Here is an 18,451-nt window from a genome sequence, read left to right on the forward strand (position 1 = left end):
ACCCCTTAATTTTTTACTATACTTTTTGTGGTCAATTGGCTATTCTGCACCCATTGGTGGAGTCACTGGTGCTGTTCTTTCCTTTTCTGTATCCTAATATCTATCTATCTATCTATCTATCTATCTATCTATCTATCTATCTATCTATCTTCTATGTATGCCATGTCTCTCTCTCTTTTTCTCTCCCTCGTGTATGCCATATCTATCTATCTATCTATCTATCTATCTATCTATCTATCTATCTATCTATCTATCTATCATCTATCATCTATCTGTCTATCTATCTCATACCTATGGCGTGTGAAATTCATCATCTTTAATAATTTGCATGATAAACTTTGCTGGATATTTACTATCTATCTATCTATCTATCTATCTATCTATCTATATCTGTCTATTATCTATCTATCTATATCTGTCTATCTATCTATCTATCTATCTATCTAATCTATTTATCTGTCTATCAATCTATTTATCACATACTTATCAGGCATACTTATTTGTCTATTTCTCTATTCATTATCAATGTATTCTCTATTCATTATCAATGTATTCTGTAGCCAATAATCACACAGTGCATAGATAATTTACAAAGACGGATCCATGTACATGAGGTATCTGAAGGTATCTCTAGATCTAGGTCTAGATACCTATTTGGATATTCTAAATATTCTACATAGACACTACTAGAAATATTAGTTTTGTGAGTGTAGATACAATATGCGACCACAGTCCTACCTGATGTCTTCCATGCATTATTACACTCTCATCCACTTAATATGGGACATGTCTTTTTCATGTCGGTTCCTTACACAAAGTTGTTCTCATCTAGTTGCTATTTGTTTCTCCAGCCTTATTACAGTGAGGTGTATTGCCTAAAATGGATTTCACATGTGAAACCCAACAGCGATTTTATATGCCAATAAAAGAGTGCGCTTTACAGGAGGCTAGTAAACTGCAGGAGACCCTACACACCCGGACTATATCATCTCTATAGGGTCACTCATATACCAATCTGTGAGGAGCAAACCGTAAGGAAATGGATGAAGGTCTGATTCCTCACTGTATGTATGTATATATGTATATACTGTATATGTGTGTGTGTGTGTGTATATATATATATATATATATATATATATATATATATATATATATATATATGTGTGTGTGTGTGTGTGTGTGTGTGTGTAATCTATGTAGGATCTGACAGTGTTCAGTGTCTGTCTCACTACATCCTTCCATTAATCTCCCTCCACGATAACCTGGGGAATCCAACAAACCTGTCAGGACAAATGTCATTGATAAATAGATATCTCAGTGCCCTTTCCCTCCTCACCTCATTGTACATGATAACGGGACTAGTCTAGAGATCTAGACCTTCACTATTATGGGAACACACTGTGGACTTTGCTGTGTTGCTTCTTCCAAAAACAAAATATAAAAGGAATGTATAGAATGCTTATTCTGTAATATTAGCAGAAATAATAATCCCATAACTAGAATCATTTCACTTGAAGATCTAAGAAGACTTGCCAGAGAACAGAACTGGAAGAACTAGTGGCTCTAGAATGTGTAAATGTGGCCTGACCTGATAGAATAAATCACTGACATTTCTAGAAATAAAGAGAATACATGGAATATCTGAAAATCACATCATACACTGCAGACAGGATTTCTCCAAACTGCCAGGACAACAATCGCTGAGATGAGTTTGTGCAGATCTTCAGTCGCTTTTTGTAGGTATGGTTATATGTATATAAGTTATATATACTATATGTATATGCCCATAGGACTATACATTAATAAGATTTAGGGAATGAATAAAGTCTACATTAATACTAATAGAAGTAGTAAGAGCAGAAGAAATCTAGGATAACTATATACTAGAATAATATTAAGAACAAGAATTGTATCTGTAGTAGAAGTAATAACAGTAGTAAGCTTCAATAACACTACTTACAATAGTAGTAATATAATAGACTGGTAGTAATTGTAGTATCTATAAAAGTAGTAAAAGTGATAATATTGATTTTAAGAAAAGTAATAATAATATCTGGCTGCAATAATATTAATAATCATACTTGGAAACTAGTAAATATTTAGTATTGATGATAATAGTAATAGGAATAGTCTAGTAATCTCACTTGTAGTACACGGCCATATTGAGATACACAGCTGTATTTCCAATATATTGCAGGGAATGTAGTTTCTTGCCCACCATTTCTCCATATGTGGATGAACACATTGAATTAATGGATATCATTTAGTAAGACAGGACCAGTATTCTAAAAACCAACCATGTACAGCACTGCATGTGTTTGTCCATATACTGTATGGCAACACATCTGAATATCTCCAATGACTATTCAAGGACATGTCCATTTCTAGCCCTGTATGTCCTCCTTTCTGGAATTTCTCTACCAGGATCCACTTTGTGTCAATGAGATGCCATGTTACTATTCAGCAGGCTTGTTCAGTTGTTTGGACTTTAACTATCCAATAATCATAGCTGAAAGTAATTATGATACTGATAATAATAATAATAATAATAATAATAATAATAATAATATAACACACTTATAAAATCTAAGTATGTACAGGTAAGTAATATATATAAAATACTTGTCATGTTAATAGTTATCAAATAGTACGATTAACTACTTGGTTAATATAAAATAATCGAATTGTAGAATTATTAATATTTAAATAAAATACTAATATAACATTCCGGATTTAGCCTAAAATACTGTAATAAATAGATGCAGTAATAGCAATAATGTGCTAGGACCTGAGTATGTAGACAGCAATGTAATTCCCTAACACATTACAGGCCAATATATCAGTAAGAGAAGTTTTTACAGAGCAATTTGCTGCTGTAAATAAGGAGCAGGTAACTTGTTCTGCAGCCATTGCTCTAATTGTAACCACACAGCTCCCATTACTGCAGCCATTTATCTGGAGGCTGTAAATCCTGCTGTCACCGGCCTGTAGATAGACAGGGCTCTCACTTGTGGTATGTGCCTTCTCTTTGATGAGGGCTGAAGATACATTTTACCCCCCGTCCATCCTCCACATACAGGTTGATCTGTATACAGCAGCATGCCCCTGGGTTACTCCATCACAGACATGGAGAGGCTCTTATGGGTAAGGTCAATATGTGGTCTAGGTACTGATGGCATATAGTGTCTCTGTATACAGCAGCCTGCCCCTGGGTTACTCCATCAAACACATGGAGAGGCTCTCATGGGTAAGGTCAGTATGTGGTCTGGGTACTGATGGCAGATACTGTCTCTGTATACCTAGTACCGTATATTGCTATACTGATCTGCACAGGCTGTGGATCAAGCATTAGCTGTTCATTCATCTCCAGTTACCTCCACTCGGTTGTTACTGCGTCTTGGAAAAACAACACATTTTCAGCTTTCCATGCAAATATTGATGTTGGCAAATAAGTGAAGTCCCAGATCCAGTGCTGAAAATACAGTTCCTTGTAGATGTTCTGTCTTCACATAGGGAGCCATTCCTGGGTGACATCTGGAAGCTGCACACTGCTGGGAGGACAAGTCCCAGGCTCCATACCCTGAGGAGGCAGGTTCTGCTTGGTCTCACACCACATATGTCCATCTACAAGATCTGTTCTGCTTGTACCGATGGTAAGTCTTAGGGATTGGATGGATTTGGGGGCTCTATGATATATATAACACAAGAATATATCTTGTCGTATTTCATAAAAAAGATGTAGAGAAGTATCACAAAAGCATATAATGTCTGTATAACTTAAATCTATATATAATGTGTATGAAGTTGTAAGTTACTTACATGAAGGGAGGAAAACAGATTTAGTTCTAAGAGCCCTTCATAGTCACTGAGAGGACCAGCCATAATACAGCAATAGGGGAAGAAAGATGGAAGCGACTTTGAGAAACATCTCTATATACACAGCTCAATACATTGCAATGATATGACTACAAAATATTGATACTTTTATCAACTTTTTTTTCTGAATAGTTCATATCGATAAACAGACAGTTGTAGATATTGAGAGATCGATACAAGCTTATACAGTCATATAGATATATATATACTTGAAACTGGTCAAAACTATTTATTTCTTAATAAATTATAAACTGCAGTAGGATTATATATATATGGGAAAGATATAGATAGATAAATAGATACATAGGTAGATACAGTATGTAAAGAGATAGATAGATAGATAGATAGATAGATAGATAGATAGATAGATAGATAGATAGATAGAGTGTATATAAATAATCCCAAATAAATTATGTCAAATAAATTACAAGTAATAAAGACCATTCCTTGATAAGTATATACTAAAATGTGCAGACATAGATGGGATATATTTGCCTAAATCTATCTATCTATCTATCTATCTATCTATCTATCTATCTATCTATATATCTATCTATATATCTATCTATCTATCTCCATGGTTATATATAGTATAGATATAATATGAATTTATTGGTTCCTTTCTGCTGACAGGTAACTTTCTCCTATAAGAACCTTCGCAGACACCTTGAACACTTCCCAAGGATTGCTGACATAATGTGCTGCTTCTCTAATCCTCTGTTCTATAATGGAGATGGCTACGTAGTTAATAACGATCAATATCAATTATATCTAATAATGTATGTTTTGATATTTTGATAAAATAAATGATTACATTAGCGATATAACTTGGGTCTCACTCTTTTAGGTGAATAAAACATTGGCACCGATTTAGAAATGTTCTTTGTGTCGTGTTATACATCGGATATTACCGACCTACCGAAGGCTTCTTATACAAATGTTACAGGGAAAACGAGAGCTGAAGAAATATTTGTGAAAGATACGATATTAAATATCCGATTAAAAAGTCTAGAGACAAATATGTAAATATAGATGTTACATTAGATAAGTACATGGAGTATAAGGAATATATGGTAATAAATGATTTGTCCAAGCAAACTCACTACATAATATTTTATATATGATAGATGATGGGAAAGACAGATAGACATATATTGTGGAAGTAGATAGATACGATATAGATAAATAGATAGATATGATATAGAGAGATAGAAGTATAGATAGATAAGTAAAATATTGATAGATATAGATAAACAAATATGAGCTAGCTAGATAGATGATAGATAAATAGAGCGAACGAGCTGAAGATGGATAGATATGAAGCATATATATATATATATATATATATATATATATGATAGAGAGGTAAATCTAGATGTGAGACAGATAGAAGGATAGATGGATAGATAGACAGACAGACAGACAGACAGACAGACAGACAGACAGACAGACAGACAGACAGACAGATAGATAGATAGATAGATAGATAGATAGATAGATAGATAGATAGATAGATAGCTCTGTGCAGATCTTCAGTCGCTTTTTGTGGATATGGTTATATGTATATAAGTTATATATGCTATACCTTCCTATACAGTGAGTTGGGAGAATTCGCTTCCTGGAGACACAGGAATATGAAGATAAGGATGAGCAGAGTGTGATGTGTACAGAAAGCCAGTCTGTGACTACAATGTTCTCCTTTTCCTAATAGATGACATGCTTCCAGGTTGTATGTTACTTCCTTATAAATAAATGAAAGTATATGATTAGTATTAATTGTTATCATTATTATTATGGCTTTTATTAGCCATAGTTTACAAGAAGGATACCACTACAATAGGTTATTTAGGTATATCAGCCAATATACAACTGCACATAGGTAACTGGTTCTCTCATAGTTTAGTTTGGAGGGAGGGAGGAAAGAAAGAATGAGGGAAGGAAGAGAAAGTATGTACACAAACATGTAGGCTTTAAGAAGTAGAGAGAACAGTGCATCATACAATCCCATGGATTGATACAATGTGACATACAGCACTTTGATGCATCACTTGTTCCACATGTTCTGGTTACCACTTGTGAGAGCTCCTCCATATATATATATCACTCTGCTGGATAAATACCTAGTGCAAGATGTTCCCTGGTGCCAGCAGACTTGGTGAGTATGTTCATAGGTGACATATTTGTAGAAAATCTATACACAGGAGGATGCAGATCCAACAAGATGCATGAGACAATGTTTAGTCACATACATATCTGCAAACCATTGACCTTACAGTCCACGATAGACATTTCAGACCAGGTACTTTGCATATCAAATATCATGGCAAAATGTGAATATAAACTAAAAAGACCTCATGGGCTTATATTAGACAACTTTGTGGTAAAAACGACACCAGTGCTTCCTAGCTGAAGGGAACAAATGAGTGAAGCCCATACTATCAACTATATGACAGCTGGACTGGTGTTATTGCTGTAGGCTATTCTGCAACTGTCTTATATAAAATAATGTCAATGAGCCATTCATTTCTATGTCAGGATTGCTACAGTCTTCATTTGTTTGCATCCCATATAATAGAGTAGAATGTATCAAGTTCATGCTCTTGACAAAATATATGTTAAAAATGATTTTTTGTCTCAATTCACACATAAAGGAAAGGCAGCGTTTTTGTCCGATGTGCTGTGTTTTTCCATAGCGTAAAAGGGGTTGAGACAAATATGCAAAACACCGGAAAAAACAATTATTTTGGGGATCGCATTTTCCGCTACATCTTTTGTCCATATGTTTTTTGCCAGTTGCTATTTGCTACCTAGAGCCTTACTCTAAAGGTTCACCAACTCTGATTTTGTGGGGGGTTTTTTAGCTGGGAAAAAAAAAAAAACATGATTTTTATGCGTTTTTTTTTTTTTTTGTGATGCTTTTTGCTCAGGCATTTGTCACCTGAAAAAAAAAGTGACACCTCAAGCATGCTTTTTTTTGTTAGTTTTGTTAATTTTATTGTCTCAAAAAAGTACCAAAAAATTAGAAAAAACACCAAAAACAAACTGTTTATTGTGAATATTCTATTTATTTATTGCCATTTGACTACCATGTGTCAAACCGCTTAATAATACATATGTGTCTAGTTTTTATTGATTGTTTTCTTGTGATAAAATTGTGACAGAACAGTATACAGACTAAAGCCCTGGCTGTATCCAACACCATAGGGTGAACAGTATAGAAGAACTTTATATAGAGAGAATTTGTACTTGTGAGCTGGGTTACTCTGCCCTCAGGAGGGAATCTGGAATATGTAAAGTTCCCTGTAATTTACCCTGTCACCCACAGAAAGTTTTTTTATTTCAGTATTCCTCCTAGGAACAGAGACTTTGTAACCACCTGAATACTAAGGATATCTTCATATACTGTGCATGGTCATATACTAAGGATATCTCCATATACTGTACAGTCATATACTATGGATATCTCCATATACTGTACATGGTCATATACTAAGCATATCTCCATATACTGTACATAGTCATATACTACGGATATCTCCATATACTGTACATAGTCATATACTAAGGATATCTCCATATACTGTACATAGCCATATACTACAGATATCTCCATATACTGTACATGGTCATATACTACAGATATCTCCATATACTGTACATGGTCATATACTAAGGATATCTCCATATACTGTACATAGTGATATACTACAGATATCTCCATATACTGTACATAGTCATATACTAAGGATATCTCCATATATTGTACATGGTCATATACTACAGATATCTCCATATACTGTACATGGTCATATTCTACAGATATCTACATATACTGTACATGGTCATATACTAAGGATATCTCCATATACTGTACATGGTCATATTCTACAGATATCTCCATATACTGTACATGGTCATATTCTACAGATATCTCCAAATACTGTACATAGTCATATACTACAGATATCTCCATATACTGTACATGGTAATATACTACAGATATCTCCATATACTGTACATGGTCATATACTAAGGATATCTCCATATACTGTACATGGCAATATACTACAGATATCTCCATATACTGTACATGGTCATAGACTAAGGATATCTCTATATACTGTACATAGTCATATATTACAGATATCTCCATATACTGTACATGGTCATATACTAAGGATATGTCCATATACTGTATATAGTCATATACTACAGATATCTCCATATACTGTACATGGTCATATACTAAGGATCTCTCCATATACTACTGTACATGGTCATAGACGCAATATCTAGTAGGCAGCATATTGTTGCTGTATATAAAGATTCTGATGTTCCTATTAATGTACTTGTGATGTATTACAGGGCTGACATTAATGCACAGACTAAAAAATATACTTAATAATAAATACTACATTATTCGAGATAATGAATTGTTAGGGTCTCTTATACTTTAGTTAGGATTGTGATATTTTTTGATCTTCATCGTATTTAGAAAAATGTTATAGGACGCGTCATAAGATTTGTTCTGGTGGGAAGCATTGGTGAAGGGTCTATACATATATGGTATTATTATTATTATTATTATTATTATTATTATTATTATTATTCCTGCTGAAATAATGTAAATTTCTTGATATTTTGTACTTTTAATAGATGATTCAGGTTGGCTGCCAAATTCCAGAAAGTTTGCAACAGATGTATACGGCTGTATATATCCAATATGCAGTTGCCTATACGGTGATAACTGTAGGATCCTAATGTTAAAGGAAATCTTTTTGGGAAGTGTTTGCCCATTAAAGTCTAGGCGGTTTGCGTCTGAGATTTTCCAGTGTTTACACCAACATGTTATAATGTGAATTCATTCTTAAGAGGAACAATATATGTGAGACACAAATATAAATGACTATGAATAACTGAAGGACATAAATAGTATAATTTCAGAAGGGCGATAGATAATATTAGCCTGGAAATGAGTACAGTTAAGTCTAGGTTCACATCTACGCTCAGATTTCCATTTGGGAGTTTGCTTGGGGTCCCCCGAACGGAAACCTAATGCGCATAAAAAAAGAAGTTAGCTTAGGAACCTATGGACCCCATAGACTACATTGGTGTCTGCATGGTTTCCATTCGGTTTCTGCCTCAAAAGGACGAAAAATGCAGATATAAAAGTACTGCTTTCAGCGCTTTTATCTCCGTATTTTTCATGCGGAGAGGTGAATGGAATCCCCATATGGTGACTGGGTGCAGATGTGAACTGAGCATTAGGCAGGAAAGTGTGATACATGTATTAATGCATTGAGCCATTTTCGCCAAATAACAACAACATTTCTTAAACAGGACCTGTCACCACACCTATTATGTCTTTTATAGAAAATACTTGTATATACTATAAAATTCCCTACAATTCTGGGACATCTTTTCTTAAAGTTCTGTTCTGCTGTTCCTCTGTTATTCCTCCTAGAAATGTATGAATAATTTAACAACTGGTTGCTTCCATTCTTCTTCTCGAAAGGTATGTCCATAGACAGTCTCCTACTGGAAGCACTGACTTCACAATGTGAGGACTCATTCACACACCAGTGATTTGGTCAATGATTTACATCAGTGACTATCTGAAAACACCAGGAGTGGGGTAAAAACATAGGACTGGTGCAAATTTTTCCATTATACCTAGTCTCTGCGTAGTCTACAAACCTGGTTTTGGCTTACAACACTGATGCAAATTACTGCCAAAACAATGACATGTCAATAAGACTTAAAATTATGTAGGGACAAACCCCTACCATGTCAGGAGATCTAACAGGTCCTCTTTAAGGCATGTCGCTAAACTGCAACAATATGCTTACATATACATCATTTCATTGTGCTGTTTCACAGGGTACACCTATTATACTGGCTTCTTCTAGTGTATGAAATTTGAAATGCATTGCAATGAAAACAGAAACTGTTGTTTCCATGACTCTGTCAATATATGACTCTCTAAAGGGTTCATGAACGTTTCTGGTCCAATATAACTAATGATATTAAGAAACATCACATTATAAGATCCTACCTATCACTGGGAAATTTCTTTCAAATCTCTCCGCTACATATCGGTCCCTCACAACAGAAGACTCACCTCTACATGGACCTAGAAGACCTACAAATGTACTCAGGATAGGTAAGAATCAGCATTATTATTCCGCTCTAATCTAGAACATCCCTGGAAGATGAGCGAAGTGCACCACCAATGTGGAGCAGAATTGTTGTAACTGTAGTTCCCTTAAATCTGTAACATATTTATGAAAATATCATAGGAATGATCGTGAAAAGTTTGTACAATAGCAGCTTTTCCCTGGAACGCTCAACCCCGGACAATAATATTAACTCCAATATCTACAGCTTCAAGCACATCCTAAAGACACATCTCTACAATGCAGGCCTATCCCATTTCCTAATCTAAAGCCTTCTGCAAAACTAACCCTCCCCTATTAACGCTCCTGCATTATTCACCAGGACATGACATGTCATATCGGACTGTAACCTTGTATGTCCAGGCAACTTGGATCTACATATTAAAGGACATTGACTGGTGACAGCTCATACAGCTTTATCTATAGGTGTAATGACAGTAACTTCTATCACAAAAATGTCTGGACCACTATATAAGTAATGCTACCTCCGATGCCACCCCTGCTACCTCTTGTGTCACCCCCTCTACCTCATAGATTGTAAGCTCTTGCGAGCAGAGCCCTCAGTCCAATTGTGTGAATTGATTTATTACTCTGTAATTTCTTTTATTTCTAATTTATTTATTTTTTTTGCTTGACTTAAGTATAAGCCGAGTTTTTCAGCACAGATTTTGTGCTGAAAAAGCCCCCCTCGGCTTATATTCGAGTCAAGCAAAAAAATAAATAAAGATTATATAAATAAGCTTTAAAAAAATAATTAAAATAATAAAATAAATAACAGTTCTAAATCATTCCTTTCCCTAGAATACAAACAAAAGTAGAGAATTACTATGAAACACATACACATTAGGTATCCCTGTGTCTGAAAGTGCCCAGTCTACCAAATATAGGGTATCTGCAGTGCTCCTGTTCCGTCGGGAAGGGGTTAATAGGAGCACTGCAGATCCCCTATATTCAGCCAGGTTGAATTCCAAGTGGGGGGAAAAAAACAGTCCTCAAGCTCAGGGAAGGGGCAGACAGACAACCAGAACACCCCCTCCCCTTCCCCAGCACCCAGCATCTACTGCACCCAAAAACTCCGATCATTTTAATTTTTGAAATTTTCCAGTAGCTGTTGCATCCCCCCCCCCCCCCCCCCCGGCTTATACTCGAGTCAATAAGTTTTCCCAGTTTTTTGTGGTAAAATTAGGAGCCTCGGCTTATAATCGGGTCGGCTTATACTCGAGTATATATGGTAAATAAAATGTATTATTACTATTCTTGTATGCACACCTAGAATTTGTAGGATAAAATTACATACATGTGTTCATACACATCAGTATACAGCAACTGTCCACCCACAACTTAACTAAAAAAATGACTGTTGATATCTCAAGTAAAAAATGAAGTATCATGTTAGTAATACTAATACCAGTAGCACAAACTGATATACTTCACATTCTTTGTTATGTCAAGGTCAGGTTCTCTCTTCCTAAATCCATTGCCTGGGTCAATGAAAAAGAACAGCACACTCACATGACATGCACTTAAATTGATTTTTAATAATTATTATTTTTATTTAATCAATCAATCCTCAATTCTGTAAATGATAAAACAAAATGCCAATGTTCACATTATATTCTTCCTCTACCAGGTAATAGTATTTGTTCCTACAAAGCTGATAACTATTGGGGAAATGCCAGCTTTTTACTATGTGGTTTAGTAAGTGACCCCTTGTTGCCCTGTATGCAATGCAGGTGTTTAGGACATAACACACCACACACAGATGACAATGGTTCCTTTGTATAAATCCATCTTTCCTACTTGAAGATTTTGATAACCGCCATGGAGTCCAGAAATGACTGCAAGTCTTCAGTACTGTCTCATTGACATGCGGCCTCTGATGTTGTAATGGCCACATGCTGTTCATCAAAGAGTTTAGATCACATAGATAGATGAAAATCTGAGATGTATCATATGAGCTGTCATGCTATGTACAATACATTTTCCCATATGTTCTCCTTTCATACAGGTATTGCATTTTTTTCTGAATATTTTGATTTTACTTTTGTCTGTGCTCCAGTTTTCTTAAACATTGTTGCAAAATACATGGATCTGCTGGCTGCTATGGGAGAAATCTGTAATACATATGAATGAAGATATAGAAGGTAAAAGACCTGATTCTGTAAAATATATGTAAGTATGGCATTAACACGGCTAACATTGCCATGATTGAGATCACAGGGACCATCAGGTTTCTGTAGTATAAAGTATTGATCATGGAGACATCATTTTCCTAGAGCTCCAGACAGCATCTCTTAGTCTGCACGGGTACTATGTCTCCATAAGGAGATGTTACCTATATTAGGCAACCATGTGGTGTTCAGAGACTTATTAGTCTATGCATGTGCTGCTAAGAATTCTGGGAAACAAACATGCAAATAAATCTTCCTTGGGGTACCTGCTCTAGTGCCACCTTTTGGAGTGTAGCAGAGCAGAGCACTGGCTGGCTGTTGACTGATCATAGATGTGAGTCTAAAAGGTGGTGCTAGAGCAAGTTCCCCTTTTTCCACTAAGGGGGGACTTATTTGTATATTCCTTCCCACACAGTATACCTGTCAGCTTCATAAAATAGCTCCTTACAGGTGGCACTAGAGTAAAACGTCATTTTACTGTCTCATCAAAAGGGTTTTCACAACTTAAAACCTCATTCACATGTATGAGAATGCTCTATAAAACCAGACACAGCCCATGGACAAGAGTGATAATGTTTCTGGGGAAAAAGCTAGCTCTCTTCTAATTCTTTTTAAGGTCCCAACACAAAAGAGAATACAATATTATTATAGAGGTTGTCTCACTATTACAACTGGTGAATCTGGGTGGTTGTGTATCTGAATGGGTGCTAGGTAATACTTTATTTTCACCTCAGGTTCCCATAGCAATAGATATGAGAAACAGGATCTGCAGTGATCAGCTTGTTGGCATCATTTCTAAAATGGGTTGTCATGGTGAAACCCTTAAAAGGGAGTCTACCTCCTCCCCCAAGTATATTCAGCTGTCACCACCATGTTACAGAGCACATTATAGTGAGAAACAACTTACCTTTGCTATATATGTCAATTTTGTAGATTTGGAGAAAACGACTTTGAGATATTTTGCTATTGAAGCAGATGGTGCACTGGAGGCTGGTCTTGGAGCACTGCTCTTGCACTTAGATGCCTACCATCTTCAGACTGTCATGTGTAGCAAGAGTTGATTCTCTCCTGGCTATAAGATCACCCATAATACTTGAGCAGTGATTAGTGCTCTCAGAGCTGAAGGCCCGCCCCCAGTGCACCAACTGCCTCATTTGCATAGGACTTTAAACTTGTTTCTCTCCATATTTACAAATCTGACATACATAAAAGTACATTGTTTATTACTATAGTGTGCTCTGTAACCTGGTGGAGGCAGCTGAATATTCTTGGAGGATGTGGTAGAGTCCTTTTAAAGGACATTAAATATTGACATGTAGCATAGCATAGACAAGTAAAAAATACATTCAGTTCTAGCTACAATAACTATGACATAATAAAATACCATTGACTTAACTTTTTATTTGAAATATTTTGGATTCCTTCTGCTAAACTCCTTTTACTTACATGTTTTAACCTGGAGAAGTCCAAACTGTTAAAGAGGACCTTTCACCATATCTGGGCACATGCAGTGTTATATACTGCCAGAAAGCTGACAGTGCGCTGAATTCAGCGTACTGTCGGCTTTCCCGATCCGTGCCCGGTGTAAAGCGCTATCGGTCCCGGTACCGTAGCACTTTACAGTCAGAAGGGTGTTTCTGACCATTAGCCAGAGACGTCCTTCTGCCTCGCGGCGCCAATCGCGCTGTGCTGTGGAGCCGGGAGGAACTCCCCCTCCCTCTCCTGCTAATGCTCGTCTACGGACAAGCTGTGTGAGCAGAGGGAGGGGGCGTTCCTCCCGGCTCCACAGCACAGCGCGATAGGCGCCGCGAGGCAGAAGGACGTCTCTGGCTAATGGTCAGAAACGCCCTTCTGACCATAGAAGAGCTACGGTACCGGGCCGTAAGCTCTTCACACCGGGCACAGATCGGGAAAGCCGACAGTGCGCTGAATTCAGCGCACTGTCAGCTTTCTGGCAGTATATAACACTGCCTGTGCCCGGATATGGTGAAAGGTCCTCTTTAAGTAATTCCAAACTAAAATTCAGTGTGATTTATTCTTTGGCTAAATGTTAGACTTGAAGATGCCAAGCTAACCACATTTTAACCCTCTGTGTGTCATGATCACAGAATTTCTGAAAAATGTAAGAATTAAAATCATTGTATTGGCAGATACTGATTCCTAATGGAGCCAATTTCAGTTAATAAATCAGATATTGCAACCCCACTAATCTGTAATATTAGGGCTTTGCTTTATGGTCTTAATGAAGAAATGCTTGCACATGTATATTCCTCTCTGAAATCCATGGAGGCAGGAACACAACACAGAGCAAGACTGGGTCACTTACACAAATGCACAATTTATACAACTGCCAATAAAATATTTTTATTGGCAATTGTGATATCACACTGGTGATAGCCACCTTGATATAATAAACTATTGCTCATAATATAAAAATCATGCTATTTCTTATCTAGAAAAGAACAGCAAACTTATAATAAAATCAGATCAGTCAGTATAAAATCAATCAATCAATCAATCAATCAAATCAATCAAAACAAAATCGAATCAGTGAGTATAGCGATGGTTATGGGTGCTGCAGATATCTCAGATACTTGAAAAGTATATAACTATATATAATACTACCCACAACTGCAGTTATCAAGAATACGGTGAGGGTACAGCGCCCAGAATATAAACAATGCAGGGAGCTGCGTACTCTGGGAAACAGTTGATCTGCGGGGTTCCTAACAGTCTAAAATCTAAAAGATTGATGTGAATACAACACCCATGGCCCTTGCTGATCAACTGTTTAAAGAGACTGTTCTGCTTCTTCGAGCACTGAGACCCCGTCACTACTTACATTGTACAGTATCTGTTTTATAATAACCCTACAATGTAATTACAGACTGTAATAATATTCCATGGCTGATATAAAACAGATACTGTGTGATGTAAGTAGTGAAGGGGCCCCCCCACAGTATAGTGCCCCATAGTGACGCCTACATGTATGCTCCCCCCACAGTCGTCCCTACAGTACATGATGCTCCCCAAAGACCTTGCATAGTTTTTTGCTCTACAGTGGAGCCTCACAGTATAATATGCTCCCCAAAGCACCCCCCCCCCACAGTATAGAATTCACTTAAGAACCCCTTCCCTCCAGGATAAGCAGAATCCTTGAGAATATTCTTGAGGTTCAGCCCTCCAGTTTATTTCAATTCTATTATTGTACTCTGGGATCGCCTTAGGCTCCAGAGTATACTAACTGGAAGCTCAGGGGAGGTGAGTAAAAATAAGAAACAATCAGAAATTATATTCGCCTTGTCTCAGCTTTCCTGGGCATCCTGGCTGCGTCCAACTGTCTCCAGCATCCTCATCAGGCCTCTCAGGACTGTGACAAATGTCACACGCCCCAGGGGTCACTACTGAGACCTGCGACCGCAATCCTTACGCCACTGAAGACGTCTATATTCATCCAGCAATATGAGAAGGTTGTTTACAATTTGCTTGGAATCATTGCTGTATTATATAGAAAAAAGCACAAATAATATTGTATTTTCCCTTACTTTTAAAGTCTTTTGTTGACTAGGAATCTAAAATATTCATTATATATCTGAATTATTCAAATATAACTGGGCATTGGCAGTCAGTATTAGTGAACTGGAAGATTATTTTATTTTCTGATCATAATATAATAATATTATAATCATATAATATATAAAAATAGATTGTACTAAATATTCACTGTTAAGACATAACACACGCTTACCAAATGTTGACAATTACAACTACAACTTCAGTTAGGGTCTCGTGTCCCACCTTCATTGCATTCTTTGACTTAAGCTATGTGGGAACAAGTGATATATGTAAATGAATGAATAACAAATTGATAGGAGAACAGAAGTGATTACAGGTACGGTTGAGAAAAATGCTGAGTATTCCTCCTGACATTGTTTCCTCCTCCTTGTAAATGGACACTCCATAACTTTATTAGGCCCATGTTTATTTCAAAGAATATGTAAGAATTTGCAAATAAGTCTTCTTAGGTGGAAAAAGGAAAACTGTAATACCATCTATTAGAAGGTAGTTTCCTATAAATCAGTGTCCAACTTTTAAGAAGTCTTGTGATTTGACTTTGGATAGAAGCTGAACCAGAAAATCTCTTCTGAAAGAAAATAAGACCAATACACAGACATCTTTTTTGAGGTTCTTGCCCTCTCCTCAGTATAGAGCCGGGTTCTGGTCTCCTTACAATGATTGCCTTCCAATGCCAATTTCACAGGTGTATAGAGTCTTAAAGACCATGCATGCTTCATTAGGAATTCTGGGGACAAATCTGTGAAGGTTCCGTCCATAAGCAGTCTCCTCAAGGTGACATAGTATCCCTCGTGAAGAAGATTGAAAGTACAGAGGGGAGGTCACCGAGGGCTGCTGCCAGTACAAGGCCGAATCAACTCCAGAGTTGCAAAAAAAGCTTTATATCACCTAACACAATGCCAAGAATTAGAAAGAGTGGTGTAAAACATATCACCCCTGGACTCTGGAGCAATGGAGACATTTTCTGTCGATTCACAAATGACTCTTCTCTCTCTGTTAGTCTGATGGGTTTGGTGAATGTCAGGAGAACGTTACCTGCCTGGCTGCTTTGTGCCAACTATAAAGTCTAGTGGAGGAAGGATATTGCTATTGTTCGTTTCTACCCCTTATTTTCAGTGAAGGGAAATCTTATAGGGTTATTCCCATTTGAGTTATGCAAGCACCTATATACACCCCCCTGAGGTGGCCAGAAGCTACAGAGAGATGCCGTGCTACACTATTTCCACAACCCCTATATACCTCTATGGGAGATATGGAAACATTATAGAGCAGTGCATATTCCCATCTTGGTTTATACTCCTTTAATGCTTCCATTGTCCAAGACAATTTGGATAACTGTACGCTTTCACCTTTGTGAGAACAGCCTTTTCTGTTTCAGCATTACGGTCTTCCAGTGCAAGGTACAACGTACAATGTTTGACCTCACAAATGTTCTGGACGAATTGTCCAAAATTCTCAGATACATTCAAAATTCTGTAGAAAGCCAAGACAGTGGAAGCTCTTTTAGGTACAGCCAACTTCATATTGATTCCTATAGATTTAAGTGTCCCAATACTTTTAACCATGAAGTATCTTCCAGCTATGGAATTTGATGACACATCAGAATTAGCCTTTAATATATAGTATGGTATGAAAAGCCATTTGTTGTAGATTTCTAATGATAATCTCTTTTCATTTAGTTAAATTGACATATTTCTGCCCCTGTGCACTTAAAGGATTTTTACTCATATTGAATACTAATGGATTTCCTTGAGCTTATAAAAGGATGTCCAACCCACCTGATCTTACGTTTATTATAAAGTAGATTCTAATGATTAACTTTACAAATCTACACTTACAGTGTGACAATGTATCAGGAAGTAACCCCATAAGGAGGGTCCACTTCAGTGGCATAACTAAAGTCTTGTGGGCCCCGTTGCAATCTTTTGTCCAGGGCCCCCTACCTCATCCCTACAGTGAATTCTTGATACTGATGGTTACGGGTGCTAAGGAGTTTAATCATCCTTAGTGTGGTTAGGGTAATCTGTGGGTCTCCTTGGCTTATGGGCCAGATGGAAGCTGCAATCTCAATACTGATGCCAGTGCTTATAAGCTCCCTAAAGCTCCTGAACCCCGATGCTACTGCATCCTCTGCACATCCTCAAGTTACGCCCCTGGCCACTTGCTTATTGGAACTCATAGTCAACCAACTCAGAGAACTCCTTTGAAAACCATAAATTTAATCTCTAAAGGTCTATAAACATAAAGGAGCAGATTTACTTATCCAGTCTAATTTTTTTGACAATGCAAAACCAGACTAGACCTTTTTAAATGCAGCAGATTTTTGTTGGATAATAAATTTAATGCTGCAGCATTACACCGTCTAGTCTAAGTTTACATCACCTACTAGTTGGATTACTTAGAAACTTTCTGTAGTATTTAGAGAAATTATCACAATTTAAATGGTTTCTTCAGGGAGTGTTTCAACACTTTTTTTGCCCAGGGTATTTATGGCAAACCGTGGGTTTCTTGGCTGGTACTGACCCTGGTTTATGTGAATAGAACCAGCACCTGGGCCCCTGGTTGGTCGCTCCTTCTCCTCTCCGCTGTTCATTCCTAGTTACCTGTAACATAGTGGCTGTCAAAACAGATAATAATAATAATAATAATAAT

This window comes from Leptodactylus fuscus, chromosome 5 (assembly GCF_031893055.1).
Source record: "Leptodactylus fuscus isolate aLepFus1 chromosome 5, aLepFus1.hap2, whole genome shotgun sequence".
Classification (NCBI taxonomy): domain Eukaryota; kingdom Metazoa; phylum Chordata; class Amphibia; order Anura; family Leptodactylidae; genus Leptodactylus; species Leptodactylus fuscus.